Below are 15,698 nucleotides of genomic sequence, written 5' to 3'. Positions count from 1 at the left end.
TTAATTAAAGTATAGATGTTGATAGTTGGATATATATGCTAGAGACTCAGAAAGAGGTTTGGGTTGAACAGGCAAATTTGTAGTCATAAATGAAGTCATGGCAGTGGCTGGTGTTCATCCAGGGAGGAAATGTAGAGACAGATGAAAAAGATGGTAATACAGAGTTTTGAAGAATTCAAATACTTAGGTTATAAGAGAGTCCTCACCTCCACCCAAAGATAGAAGAAGGAACCAAAGGCGTAGAAGAAAATCACGGAGAGTGATTTTCAGAATCAAAGAGATTTTTTTTAAATGTCAAAATTGAGGCAAATGTTGATAAGTTGACCAGTAAGATGAGAAATGAAAATTGGAAAACCAGGTGACCTTCAATGGGCCATTTCAATGGAGTGAGCTAGCTGATTTGAGAGGGATAGAGTGCACAGAGGGGAGAAAGTGGAGATGTAAATAGGGATAGCTCTCTGATTATTTGAACTGATATTTTTGATGTCCAAATCACAGTATCAAAAGCTAAAAAAATAACAGAAGATGTATTTCAGTTGTGCTGCCATTCTAGAGGATTTTCGTATTTCCAAAGGACAATTAAAGTATGAGTGATCATCCCCATGGCCTTCAGTGCACTAACCCATTGAAAATAGCATTTTAAAATATCTTGTATATCCTATTGCAAGCTCGAATAAGTGTAACACCAGTGAATTTTGATTGGGGGAGAAGGTAGAAAGCTTGGAATATTGGGCAATGCCAAGAGTTATTTATAAGATTTCTTCAGAGACAGCCTAATGTACTCTATTACAAAACAAGGGCTTTCTATTCCCAGCCACTTAAGCATATTTATATATGCGATGTGTGTTATATGTAATGCATTTACCCATTTATAGATAGGTAAAATGAAACGATAAAGTCCAATTTAGCTTGATCCACTACTCAAGGGCTCAGTATTCATAATTATCTTGCCAGCATTTCATGCTGCAGATTACTTTCCTAAAACACTGTTTCCAGTGTGAATACAATTTACTTAACTAAAGATATAAAAATCTCACATTCAAACTACGTTCAAGTATACACCTTTGATCCAAATAGAACAGTTTATTTACTTCTTGGGTTCTTCACCAAGGAAGCCAGACACTTGGCTATTGTTCCTATGAGTGTCGTGTTTTTTTCATTTTTTTGTTTTTGTTTTTGTTTTTAGGAGGGATTGTAGCTAGCAAGCCTGTGCTCTCACCTATTGAAATCCTTCTTAACCCAGCTCTCTCTTTCCTGGGATCTTCTCTTTGCCTGAACAAATTCCTGTCAGTAACTCATTTTCAAGCATTTTCTGGCTCAGTTGCTTCTGAGCAACCAATGTTTGTCTTTCAAGATACCCCAGCAGCCCTTCCATATTTATCTACTCCATCTGTTTTCTATTTCAGTTCCTCTAAGCTCCCTTTTACTTGTCAACCCTAATCACTCCCCTGCCGCTGTCCCTCCCTAATCTTAGTTTATCTGGGCTTCCCAAGAGACAACTGCCATGTAAGTCATTTGGCAGGATTGTTCCCTTCTCTGTGAGATGGTCACAGCAGTATTTCTAAGCCTGTTTTACAATGGATGATTTTTATTTTTGATGTGAAAAAAAAGGTGCAGACACAATCCAAAATATGTATCAAAATAAAGCACTTTTCACCACAGCCGGCAATGGAATTTCTTAAGAGCACAGCCAACACAAACTACAGATATCTTACCTGTACTTTGGTTTTTTGCTTTCTAATTTTCGATTAAGAGACCAAAGAAATAATTTTTATATCTCATCAATCTCTTCTTAAAGCAAAGGACAGATGCCTGGTAGGTTCAGAATTGAAATATAAATGTTAAGACATGATGTCACAGTTCAAACTATTTACCAATGAGTAAAAATAACACATTTTTATGTGGTAAACCACTTAACTAGAACTGTATAATTCTACATTATTTGCTCTTTTTTTCTTTTTTAAAAGAAGCCAAACATCTCTAACACAAACATTTTCCTGTGTCGATTGGATTTAGAGTGCCAACAAAGTTTTGTTTCTTTTCTTTAAAGCATATTTATTTTTAGACCTTTCAATTCACTATTGCAAACAGATGTGCTCGTCTTTTTTTTTTTTTCCTCCCATGGAATAAAATAAATAACTAATGTTGGAATTCCCTTTAAATAAAAAAAATGAGGAGAAGAAGAAGAAGAAGGGGAGGAGGAGGAGGAAAAGGAGGGGGAGGAGGAGGAGAAGGGAAGGGAAGAGAAGAGAAGGGAAGGGAAGAGAAGAGAAGAGAAAAGAGAAGAGAAGAGAGGAGAGGAGAGGAGAGGAGAGGAGAGGAGAGAAGAGAAAAGAAAAAAGAAAAGAAAAGAAAAGAAAAGAAAAGAAAAGAAAAGAAAAGAAAAGAAAAGAAAAGAAAAAGAAAGGAAAAGAAAAGAAAAGAAAAAAGAAAAGAAAAGAAAAAAACAATAGGAGTTTTATTTCAGAATTCTGCTCTCTGCCAAGCATCCAATCTGTAAAACATTCTACCCTGTTGGTTTGGGAATGGGGAAAGACATCTGTGTGTGAGGCATCAATCTGTTCTTCTGAAACACAATTCCAGTTCACAGAGCTGTAATCTGTTGAGTGATAAACATAATTTTCTGAAGCTGCTTTTCAAAAGGCAGAAATATTGACAGTGTAAATCCTAACACCTTAAGACAAACTTTTATCTAAACAAAAACAATAATTAAGAGCTAATATTTATGGAGCCTCACAGTGTGCCAGACTCTGAGCACACAACTTCATGTACATTATCTCAGTTAATATTTACTTGTGGAGATTGATGCATTTTACAGATGAGAAAGTAGGGAAGCAAATGGTTCTACAGTTTGCACAAATCACTTGGGCAGTTAGTTAAATGTACTTGACAACCATGTACAGGATCCAGCTTGCCTCTTAGTCCAGCACTTTCCCTCTACAGTAAGCTACCTCTTTCAATGAAAGTACACATTGGAATAAAAGGATGAACCTTGCTGTGAGTCAGATTAAATTTCAGCAATAAACTTTCTTTTAGGGTCAGCTGGGGAATCAAGGAGAGGAAGGGAACTACTAGAATCCATCTACTGTATCTGTAGGGGTCCAGGCACTACCTTATATATTTACCTAGAAGAGCTTTTTTTATTGAACAGAAACAATGGTAAAACAGACATCTCCTTGGCATCCATTCAATGCTCATTTATCATATATAAAGAGAGGTCTTCTTATTATCTGAGTTCAATGGCATAAAATGGTAAATAGTCCAACAATTCTTTCTCCAGGCTTGGCTTAAGGCTATGAAAGGTTGTTCTTTAATATTCAGGAAATAAGTACTGACTCACATTTAAATCAGGCTTCTTTCTGTAAGAGCTCTGAGCACTTTTACAGGCATTATATTATTTATCTTCTCTCAACAACTTTGTGCAATGAGGAAATGAACTTCACCTTTCCAGGTCTCACTCAGTGCTAGCCAGTAGGTTGCATGTTCACATTCCTATTTAGTTTTCTATGCAGCTTCCTAGAAAAAAAAAAAAAAAGAGTTCCAAGATTCTTCACCAGTAACCTTGGTCACTTTGGGTAGTCCCTGTGTTTGGCTGGAGTTCCATCTGGTATGCAATGAGGGTACCAGGCTAGGTAAGTTCCAAGCTGTAATATTCAAGGGCTCTAAGCTGGTAGAATATTCATGGTATTTAGTGGAAAAACCTTCACATCTTTGAAGAACTTTGGGGTTATTTACCTCTTCAGTTATTACGATTGTCATTTGCATTTTTCCAGTAGCCAGACTATCACACAGCAAGGTTCTGAGGGCATTGGCAGGACTGAAGCTTAAGTAGTAAAAACTGGAAAAGAGGAAAAGAAAAATGAAGAGGAACTAAGAAAAGAAGAGTTACTAGGGAGAGAAGAAGGAGGGGGGAAGGAGAGTAAGAAAGTGCAGGGAGTGGTGGGGTGGGAAGAGAGAGGGAGACAAACAGGAAAATGGCAGGAAGGAGAGAGGAAGAGAAAGGAAAGATGGAGGAAGGCAGGAAATAGGAAGATGATGAGGATAATACCCAATGCTATTTGTGTTTTTCCTCTATCATTATCATTATAATAATTTCATTGTTACATCAGAGAGGGTATTGCATTGGTTAACTAGAAAGAGCATGGGGTTTTGCAGTTAGACTAGACTTGGGTTCAAATTCTGACTCTTTCACTGCTGAGCATTCTAATGTCCCTAAAGTGGCTTAATCTCTCTTAGACTTAGTTTATTTTTAATTATAAAACAAGAATAACATTTCCCTTCCAAATGTCCCTAATTTATAATATGCATTTCCTAGCACAGAATAAATACATGAAACTATTATTTAAAAGTGATATGTGGCAATCACCCTTCATCTACCAGCATCAATATTCACTGCACCTAATAAAAAACACACAAAATATTGTTTTTATGTGTTAGCATACCAATGGTCCTTTCATCCCTGTCTGTCTTTCATATGCCAGCCATTAGTTGCTGCTGCAACATGTAGGGGTGCTAATGGTCATGGATCTTACATTTTAGGGACATTGCTCCGTTTTCACTGTATCACTCCGTACCAGCAGATGAAGTAATATATGGAGACAGAGCAAGGACATCAAAGAGATTCTGCTGGCTTTGTCCTCTCTATTAGGACTCTCTATGTCTCTATACACACAACGTATTGAGTGCTTTTATAAGGCCATGATCTTAAGATAATTTGAAAATTCTATGGCTTACGTATCTACTAACTTACTCATCTGTGCACAAGTGATTCCCACTTTAATTAACCCCCATGACTGCTCTGTAGGTTCTGAAAGAAGAAGATAATGCATAAGAAAAACAAGCATTTCCAGCCCATATCTCTAGAGAGGCAGTGAGACTTATTGGAAGATAAATTGTACAGGAAGGCTGCCTTCTTAAATGAGGAGTATAAATGATCGCTAGGAGAAACGATATACAGGCATCCTGTTCAGACTTAATATGCACAATTTCTTTGTATACTGAACCACTGCACTTGCAGGTACCCATCCCCCCGCTGCCGACACATACACCCTGGATTTCCTTATTACTCATTCATCTGCCAAAAATTATTGAGCTAAGTGAGAGCCTAATCACGTCAGTATGGAAAAGTAAAGGTTATGACAATATATGACCTTTGCCCTCGAGAAACTTGTGGTCTATTTAAAAGCCTTCAAGTGATTTAATTCTTTCATTTATTGTGTAACAGTTGACACCGTTTAGTTTATAACTATTGGGTCAGCCCTAAGATTCCTTATAGACCACTCAGTTCATATTACTAAGGTAGATGAAAAAGAATAGTCTGGAATAGCACTGTCCAATAGTGATAGAATAGAATAGAAAAAATTACATACAGAACTTAAAAATTTTCTAGTAGCCATGGGAAAAAAAAGGTTAAAAATAAAATTAATTTTAATAGTTTTTTATTTAATCCAATGTATCTACAATATTATCTCAATAATGTAATCAATATAAAATGTATTGATGAGTATTTACATTTTGCTTTTACACTCAGTCTTCAAAGTCTGGCATGTATGTTCTGCTCATAGCATATCACAATTTGGAGTAGCCATATTTCAAGTACTCAACAGCCGTGTGTGACTAGTGGCTGGTGTATTGACAGCACAGTTCAAACATTTCCTCTGAGTTGCCAGGTAGTTTATTCATTTCAGTTATGTATCTATATTCAGCTGTTCTCCTTCTTCACTCACCCTTACACCCACATCTTCAATATTTTATGGAACAGGGAAGTATGTGTCCAAATGGCCTGATGCCAGACACAACAAGGTAGGGCTCCGTTTTCGAGAATTCAGATTCAATGTTTTAACTTGTAAGCCACCGTGCTTTGAAATGTCTTACTAACCATATTTAGAAGAGTTTAAAAGTCAGGGTAAAAAAGCCGTCATGGCAACATCAAATTATAGTCTTGAACAGGAAATGTCAATGGGTGCCGTAACCCACTGCAAGAACACCCAGAATTTAGCAAAGCAGAAGATATAATTGTTGTGCCCATGGCAGCATTTAGCTGGGTAATGCCCCTCTCATTACCTTTCAAGACCACCAACAGTGGCACTCACACATTTATATATTGCTTTGACGAGAATGTGAAATGTGATAGTGTCTTCAGTTAAAATATATTACCATAATTGACTAGGAGATGAGCCACTCACATAATGTTTAATCCTGTTTCTTTGGCTAGTCATGCTCTTCCATGAGATTCCTTATTAGGCCCACCCAGTTTCAATCACTAAGGTAGATGTCATAGCTAAGAATGGTGCAAGTGTAACATTTGAACATCGATAATGTTACCTTTTGCCAAGAACTATGAAAGGTCTGAAATTTTAATCTTTGAATCTGTTCAGTTGCCTCCCATAGTTTTGTAGACAACATAAGGTCCTTGGGTAAGGGACAAAGAGATTTCTTACATTTATTACATTGTTCTACTCGGTTTCCCTTACCACCCCAAGGTTCATGTGGCGTTGCCCAAGTGGATGCTGTGCACAGGGTGACTACACATCTAAGGAATCTCCAGTTAAGGAAATCCCAGTTTTCCAAAAGATCTGTTAGTAAACCTGCCCAATCGTTACCCTAGAAGAAAACCTTATCTTTATTATCCTGAACAGCAAACACATCTTTCCTTTGCCCTGGAGGAAGAAGATAGTTTCTCTATCTTCCAAAGCTGTTTGCCATACAAATACCCTTAAAAAGGTAGTTGGGAACAAAAGCTATTAACGTCTTTGCTCAGAAAATTTACAGAAGCAAGAGACCCAGGGAGAAATGTCTTGCAAAACTCTTATATTAAAACCCCTCACACACTCCTTATTTTATCTACTACATGAACTCCTCCTTTTCCTATTTATTAATCAATATTTATTTATTGCTTTTTATGTACTATTAGATTTGACTGATTCTCATATATTTATAAAAGACTAAGATCTAATAGAAATAAAAGATTCAAAAAGGACTAAGGTAAAAATTAAAAAGATTAATTCCAGTCATTCCCATAATTAGGAACTTTGAGAAAAGAATGGGGTTATGAGATCCTGGTTATGATTGTCTCTGAAAATCATAATATCTGGATCTTTAGAGAATTCAAGTTTTACTTATTATTATATTTCTTTAATATGTGCCCTGATTTGGGGTTCCAAAAAATATGGGTATTAGAAAAATACCTAATTCCTCTCTCCTTTTTTTCTCACAGTGAATAACAGAAACATTAATCTGAAGTGACTTTTAATATCAAATATATTTCATAAAACATATCTAGGCTGTATGAACTCATATTGGAACCTTCATATCTATGTAGGTTATACTTAAACATATAAACAGCTATTTTATAAACTACTAGTACTCTTATAACTCTGTATAGAATCTACAACTTTTGAAACAGTTGTGCAGAAGAGCTATGTAATTTAGGATAGCAAAGGAAGTTGGAAACCACATCCAATTTAAGCTTTCAGGAGAGTATAGGTCAGCTTGAGGTCATTCTCCAAAATGGAATCAGAAAGGAGTCCTGGAACTATTGACCAACCAGGACCTACTTTGGAAGACAAGTAAACTTGTGCTACACTGATTTGTAGCAACCTCCCAGGGGCCCAGTTTGGCTCACTTTTCAGCTGACCAGAAAGAAGTCTTGGGAATAGATTATCACAGGGAAGAGTCTACCCACTGGATGAATCACATCCCATTTTCTGTAGCATCCTGGTGTTTTTGAATGACTTAGTCATCGAAATCCTGATTCTTATGGGAATCAGTTCCCAGAGTTCACATAGATGGCACTTCTATGGTACATTGATAATTTTCTGCTTTAGTCCAGGATAATTAACTAGCATTTTAAAAGTCTTTATTGGTGGCCACATGGTATGCTGGGTGAAAATCAGTTGTCTCAGTTGGAGTCCTAGTTTTGCCACTAGTTAGGTTGGCCAAGTCACTGAAGCCTATAGTGTGGCAGGAGAGGGAAGTGTGGCAGCCTATAGTGAGGTGGTTTCCTCACCTATAGTGTGGCAGGAGAGGGAAGGGGTTAAGATTCAGTGACCTCTGAAGTCCTTTCTAGCCTTTGTATAAGTCTCTCTAGTTTAAGATCTGGCCTTGTAAATTTTGTACTGGGAAGAATATATTTAGATGCCTTTCAGCTTGTGCTTCTGTTGCTACCTTACAAAATAAGTCATTTTCCCACTCAGAAAGCATCATGTGCAGAATTAAAGACATGTATGTGGCCATTTGTCAGCATCAGTATCTCCTCAGTGACACTTGGATCACACAGCTGGTTTTTCTTTTTTTGGGTGACTCAAGCTCTTAGGGTCATCCTCCTCAGTGGCAACTCATATGGTAATATAAGGCATGAGGCAGATATTGTCAGTTTAACCAGAAGGTAAAGGAAAAATACAATCATCTTCCAGTCCACTCATTCTGAATCTTCTCACAGCATCAAAGAGAAGCTCAGAGATAGATTTCTTGCAATTTCCCCCCTGACAGTGTGGGATATCTCAGTCAGATGAATAATGCATGCACTGGCAAGCAATACAATTTTAAAAGAATCTGGCATTTACAAAGCAGCTTTACTGGTGGAAAGAGTAAAGGCTTTGAATATCTGTCAGTTTGAAAAGAGGTTCTGTGTCACCCTATCAGGTCACACAAACCATCTGATCAACTGCTACTTGATGAAAGCATTTATTAAAGTCAGAATAGGGAAATATCAGTTTGAGGAATAGAAAGGGCTACAGGATTTATTTTTAAACCTCTGGGAATAGAAAGGAGTGAGAAAATTTCTGTTTCTGGAGGGACATACAATATGAAATTTCGTTTTGATTGAATAGGGGAAACATAAATCCTAAAACAGTGAAGATTTATTTTTTTAAGTCTAAAGACTTCTGCTTCCAGGAAAATGGCACGTAAGTAATTTTTGCTATTCTTCCAACTATGTACAAATAAAAACTCTGGGCATTATATATAAAACATATATAAGAGACTCTGAAACATAGGATAAAAAAAAAAAAAAAGACTGACCACCTGATCTCAGCATACAAAGAACAACGTAGTAGTGAGTTCTTCAGGTTTTCTTTTTTGCCCATATATTCCAGACTTGAAGCTGAAAAAGCTGGTTACCCAGACCACCAATGGATACAGACAACAACAACAACAACAACAGACTACTCTCTCTAGCCAAAGAACCAGGAATAAGGCAGGCTAACAAAATGGAAAACTCTTTGACAATAACTGCTCTACTGTAGCCAAACAACACAGAAAAAACTATGGCCCCACCACTACCTATGCCAGCAAATGTTGACTGGTGAACCTAGAGTCCATTTTCTTCTAGCTGTAAGGAGGTATACCCAGAGCCCCAGTAGGGTCATATCAGAAAAGGTCAAATAGGGATCTGGAACTTTCATGACCTAAACCAGTGGGGGTGAGACCAGTCCCCCACCTCAGTGTCAGTGGACACTATACCGTGAGCCTAAACTTCTACCTAAGCCAATTGTAATGAGATGCTCCTCCTCCTATTCCTTGGGTGGTGGTGGGGATAGAGTCAGAGGAAACCTAGTGGAGAGTCAGGACTTTCACTATAACCAAACAGTAATGAGGCCATTTACACTGTGGCATTAGTAAAAAGAACAGGGAGGGCTGGAACTCCCATACCATCTAGCACTAATGAGGACCCCCCCCCCCATCTTGGGTAGCAATGGAGACTGATTAGGGTACCTGGACTTTTACCTCTTCCTGGCTGTAAAGAGAAAGACCCTGGATCAGTGTCAGAGAAATCCAGTGAAATAGAAGTGTAAAATAAGATCTAGAGTCTTATAACATAAAATTAACACGATCCACAGTCATAAATTATAAGACTGGAGTCTTATCATTTAACAATTTCAATCAAATTTCCACATTTTAATAAAAAATCACATCAAGAGACAGAATGTTCTCAGACTGACTGAAAAAAGATAATCAGGACATGCCAACATGAGGATAACAGAGATGTTAGAATTAAGTGACAAATATTTCACATCAGCCACAATAAAAATGCTTTAACAGGGAATTGTGAACATGCTTGAAACAAATAAAAAATAGAAAATACCAGCAAAGAAATAGAGCGTCTCAATAAATACATAGATGAAATAAGAATAAAGTGAAAATTTTAGGAGTAAAAAAAAGAAAAAAAAAACAAAATACTCAGTAGGAGGGCTCAATATCAAGATGAAGGGACAGTGGAAAGAATCAGCGAACCAGAATTGAGAACAGTATAAATTAATTTGAACAGAGAAAAAATAGGCTGGGAAGCAAACAAACAAACAACCTGAGCCCCAGTGACCTGTGGAACCATAATGAATAATCTAACGTTTATGCTATTAGAGTCCTGAAGAGAGAGGAGAAAAAAAAATGGGGCTGAAAAAATATTCAGAGAAATAATGGCTGAAACATATCAAATTTGACCAGAGATATAAAGCTACAGATTTGAAAGCTGATCAAGTAGAATAATTTCAAAGATATTCACACCAGAATATATCATATTAACCTTCCTAAAATTAAAAACAAAGTAAAAATTATGAAAGCAGCCACAGAGAAACAACACCATACCTAAAAGGGGAAACCAATTCCAGTGACATCAGATTTCTCATCAAATGCCACGGAGGCCAGAAGTATCATAAGAAATATAATACCATAATTCTATATCGAGTGAAAATGTCCATCTGGAATAAAGGGATAATCTCTTACCTAAAGGAAAACAGAGAGAATTTGTCACCAATAGACCTACACTAACAGAATGACTTAAGGAAATTTTCTAAACAAAATGGAAAGAACAGAAGAGGGAACTTTTAAGCATTAGGAAAAAAGAACACAGTAAATAAAAATATGGATGGATACAATCAGCTGTCCTCTGCTCTTGAGTTTTCCAAATTATAGTTGATGATTGAAGCAAAAATTATAAACTAATGTGTTTCTAAATGAATACAGAAGAAATATTTAAGACAAGATATTATAAATAAGGGAGAATAGAAGGACATAAAGGGAGATAAGCTTCCTAATATTTCAGTAGAATTGGCAAAAATGACACCAGTGAACCATGGTAAGTTATGTATCTAAAACATAATAGCTAGAGCAAGCATTAAAAAGCCTATAAAAAGAGTTACTCTGAAAAAATGTTATTGAAAAATCAAAATTGAATTTTAAAATATATTTAGTGGGGTGCCTGGGGGTCTTAGTCAGTTAAGTGTCTGACTCTTGATTTCAGCTCAGGTCATGATCTCATGATTGTGGGATGGAGCCTCGTGTTGGGTTCTGTGCTGAGCTTGGAGCCTGCTTAGGATTCTCTCTCTCTCTCTCTCTGCTCCTACCCGCCCCCCCAACTGACTCTCTTTCCATATATATGGAACTCACAAGAACATAGTAAAAAGGAAACAGGACAAAACAAAAACAAAAACAGAGAACAAACAGAAAACGTAAAATGGTAAACTTAATTCCTATAGCTATTGAATTCAATGACTGTAAAGCGTCTAAATACACCAAGTAAGAACAAAGATTGGCACAGTAGATTTAAAAACATGATCCAACCACTTGCTTCCTATTAAAAACTCTATTCAAATATAACAATATAGGCAGGTTAAAAGTAAAGGAATGGAAAACCAATTAAAAAGAAGGCTACATTATTATCAACTAAAGTAGGCTTCAGATCAAATGTATGACAGGCAGAGTAGGATACTATAGAATGAAAAAGAATACATAACAATCCTAAATACGTCTCCACTAAACAAAAGAGCTCAAAATGTATGAAGCAAACTGATAGAACTGAAAGAAGAAATAAACAAATCCACAACTATAGTTGGAGATCTAACACCCCTCTCTCAACAACTGATGAAATAACTAGAAAATCAGTAAAGATGTAGACTCAACAATGGCATCTATCAACAGGACCTAATTGACATTTATGGAAAACTCCATCCAATATCATTACAACACATATTATTTTCAAGTGCTAATGAAACATGTACAAAGACCAACCTTATCCAGGCCCATAAAAGAAACCTCAAATAATGTAAAAGAAGTGAAATTGTACAGATGTGTTCTCTGATCACAATGGAATCAAGGTAACAGTAACAGATAACAAGAATATTTCCAAACACCTGGCAACTAAATAATACACTTTTATTTTTTTATTTTATTTTATTTTTGAGTAGGCCTAGTGCCGGGCCCCATACAGATCTTGAGCTCATGACCCTGAGATCAAGACCTGAGCTGAGATGAGCTGAGCCACCCAGCTCCACCTAAAAAATACACTTTTATTTAAAAAAAAAAATTTTTTTTAACGTTTTTATTTATTTTTGAGACAGAGAGAGACAGAGCATGAACAGGGGAGGGGCAGAGAGAGAGGGAGACACAGAATCAGAAGCAGGCTCCAGGCTCTGAGCCATCAGCCCAGAGCCTGCCGCGGGGCTCGAACTCACGGACCGTGAGATCGTGACCTGAGCTGAAGTCAGACGCTTAACCGACTGAGCCACCCAGGTGCCCCTAAAAAATACACTTTTAAATAATCCATGGGTCAAAGAAGAAATCTTGAGAAAAGTCAAAATAGTACATTGAACGGTGTAAAAATGAAAATACAAATGCAAAATTTATAGGATGCAACTAAAATAGTTCTGAGAAGGAAATTTATAGCATATATAATACATACATAAGAAAGAGGAAAGCTTTTAAATGAATAATTTAAGCTTCATCTGAAGGCCATAGAAAAGAAGAGCAAAATAAACTCCCAAAAATCAGTAAAAAAGGAAAAAATAAAAATAAAAGCAGAAACAAATGAAATTGGAAGCAGAAAATAGCGTAGAAAAAATCAATAAGCAAAGATCTGGTTCTTTGAAAAGATCAATAAAGAAAATGACAAGCCTCTAGGAAGACTGATAAAGGACAAAGAGAGAAAAGACAGAAATTATCAAATGAGAATGAAATAGGGGATATTATTACAAGCACTGCAGATATCAAATAAAAATAAAGAATACTACAAAAAACTCTACAGACATAAATTTGACAACTTAGATGAAATAAATCAATTCCTCAAAAAAGATAAACTACTACAACTCATTCAGTATGAAACAGATCACCTGAAGAAGTCTTCAAAATAGCTGGGCATTACCTTGTTTTCAGTATATGACTCAAGTAAATGGCATAGATTATTTATGATTAGACTGGGAGAGTTATTACCAAATATTTACTCTATAATGTTGTAAGGCCCTTTCTCATGGGAAACTGGTCCCTCTTTCGATTAATGGATTTGAGTGTTAGTTGTGAATCAGATCTGGAAAATGAGTAAGGGATTATGACTACCCATCCAGTCTCAATGTCTTTTGACTATATATTAAATAATGCCCTGTTGGCTGTGCATCTGTCTTAGTCCTATAATATATGTTACATTGGCTGTTTTTAGTAGATCTTTGTAAGTCAGGTCCTCCTGGCTGCCATGATGACCCAGCTTTTGATAGTTAAATGCTGTTGCCAAGCCTCTGCTACTCCAGGATTCTACCATTGTCATTGCTGCTAAAATGCTTAGATCATGCTCTTCTGTAAGGTCCACCTACAAAGGATAGACATCACTGACCTTCTCAATAATGCTGATTCCCCTCTGCACAGGCACACCACCCATGCATTCACCTACACTCACAAAATGTATTTCTTGTTATGCTGTTAAATAGTATCCTATAGACCCTCCCAGCAAAAGTTATCAGAAGAAACTGGTGAGGAAGTAAAGAAATCAGGATAGGGCAGGGGGAGAAGCTAAATAAATATGCAACCTTGGCTCCTGATTCCATGGGGATCTCTGGACCATAAATGAAAACAAAGTTGTTTCAAATTGATCCATAGAGCTGAGCTGAGCATTTTTTATTTGTGTCTGTCTGTTTTACTTTTGTATCAGTCACCACTGGATGTAAACCTCCTCTGGGAAGGGTACCATAACCTCCCATGCATCCCAGGGTTAGATGGTTTCTGTTGGCCAAAGACAACCTTCCCGAAAAGGGTGAAGTTCCCAGCCAAACTCAGAGTAGCTGCAAAATGGGAGCACCAATTCAGTAGTTCTAGACAGAGCACCAACTGTCCTTACCACAATTCAGAGAAGGGGAAAGAATCCAAGAGAACTTCATTGGTAAGACAAAACTGCATAATTCTCTGGAATTGTACTCAGACATAACAAACGGTTAGGGTTATTTAGTAGCTGGGACTGAAAGTTAATATGTTAAGCAAAGGCAGGGTCGATTACAACATAGAATAATTGGGAAGATCAGAACTCCAAAATCCGGATATGATCTCTTCAAATACTGTACCTTATTTTTTTATTTATTTTATTTTTTATTTTATTATTTTATTTTTTATTTTTATTTTGAATGTATAATATACATTCTGAAACATTCAAAATTAAAAATGTACAATAAAGCATGCAATAAACACAATCACCTTTTCAAACTTATTCACCTGACATCCAGTTTTCCTAAACACAGTCAAGTATATACCACTTTTCAGAGATAGTCTGCATGAACACATAACTATTTTTTGTCTCCTCATTTATATAACTTTAACTACATATGTGACATCAGTTCATGTTAGTACATAATACAAAAAAGCTTCCTCATTTTTTTTTTTTCTGCAGCTTCATGGTATTTTTGTATGATTGCATCATACTTTATTTAGCCATTTCTCTACTAATGAACATTTAGGTTGTTTCCAGTCATTTATTCTTAAACATAATAACAGATTATCTATCTATCTATCTATCTATCTATCTACTTTATATATTCATGAATGTAATTATAGGATAAATTCCAAGAATTCAAACCACTGAGTAAAATGCTGTTATCAGTCAGCTTAGGTTGAATTTTATAACAAATCGATGTCAAATTCACAGTAGCTTACAACAATAAAGGTTTCTCTCTCATGTTACATCTTCATTGCATGATGCTTTATCTCTCTATTCTACATTATCCTCATTCTAGGACCTAGGCTGAAGGAATAATCCCTTTCCAAAACATACTATGCTTTTGACAGAAGGAAAAGAGGACATGATTAACCATATAATGGTTCTTAAAACTGCTTAAGAATAATGCATGTCACTTCTACTTAGAGTTCGCCATAAAAGTCTTGTGTCAAGCCTGATGTAGCTGGGTGTGGATATATAATTCTCTCTCCATAGGGAGGGGAAGCAAACATTTAGAATACCAGCACAGTTCACCAAAACAGGTAAGTATATTTATAAATTTGGTAGATGCCAAACTTTTCTCTCTAAAAGTATTACAAATTTAAACTCATAAAAAATATGAGTGTTTTCCCCATTCCCTTACTGATATATTATGATATCAGACTCTTTGGTCTTCATAATCTCAAAGGTGAAATATATTTTGATGACCTTAATTTGAATTTCTCTTATTATGAATAAACTTTTATTATATTCACATTCATATTCATATTAAAATATGTCTTAGCGTAAAAAGATTTGGGTATCTACTTTCATTAACAGTTGCTTCTTTTATTTGGACACTATGATCAGGTTATGATCATTAATTTTCTATTATCAAGTCAGCTTATTTGCCTATAAAGTATCAATTTTTCTTCACTTACTGATATCTGATGTCTGTCCATTATAGGTGACAAGATATGTCTCCATTATTTTGTACTTTTATAACAGGTTTTTTGTTTTGGTATTTTTTTTA

Source organism: Panthera onca, chromosome C2 (genome assembly GCF_046562875.1).
Source record: "Panthera onca isolate mPanOnc1 chromosome C2, mPanOnc1 haplotype 2, whole genome shotgun sequence".
In the NCBI taxonomy this organism is placed as follows: Eukaryota; Metazoa; Chordata; class Mammalia; order Carnivora; family Felidae; genus Panthera; species Panthera onca.
This window is presented reverse-complemented; position numbering follows the sequence as displayed.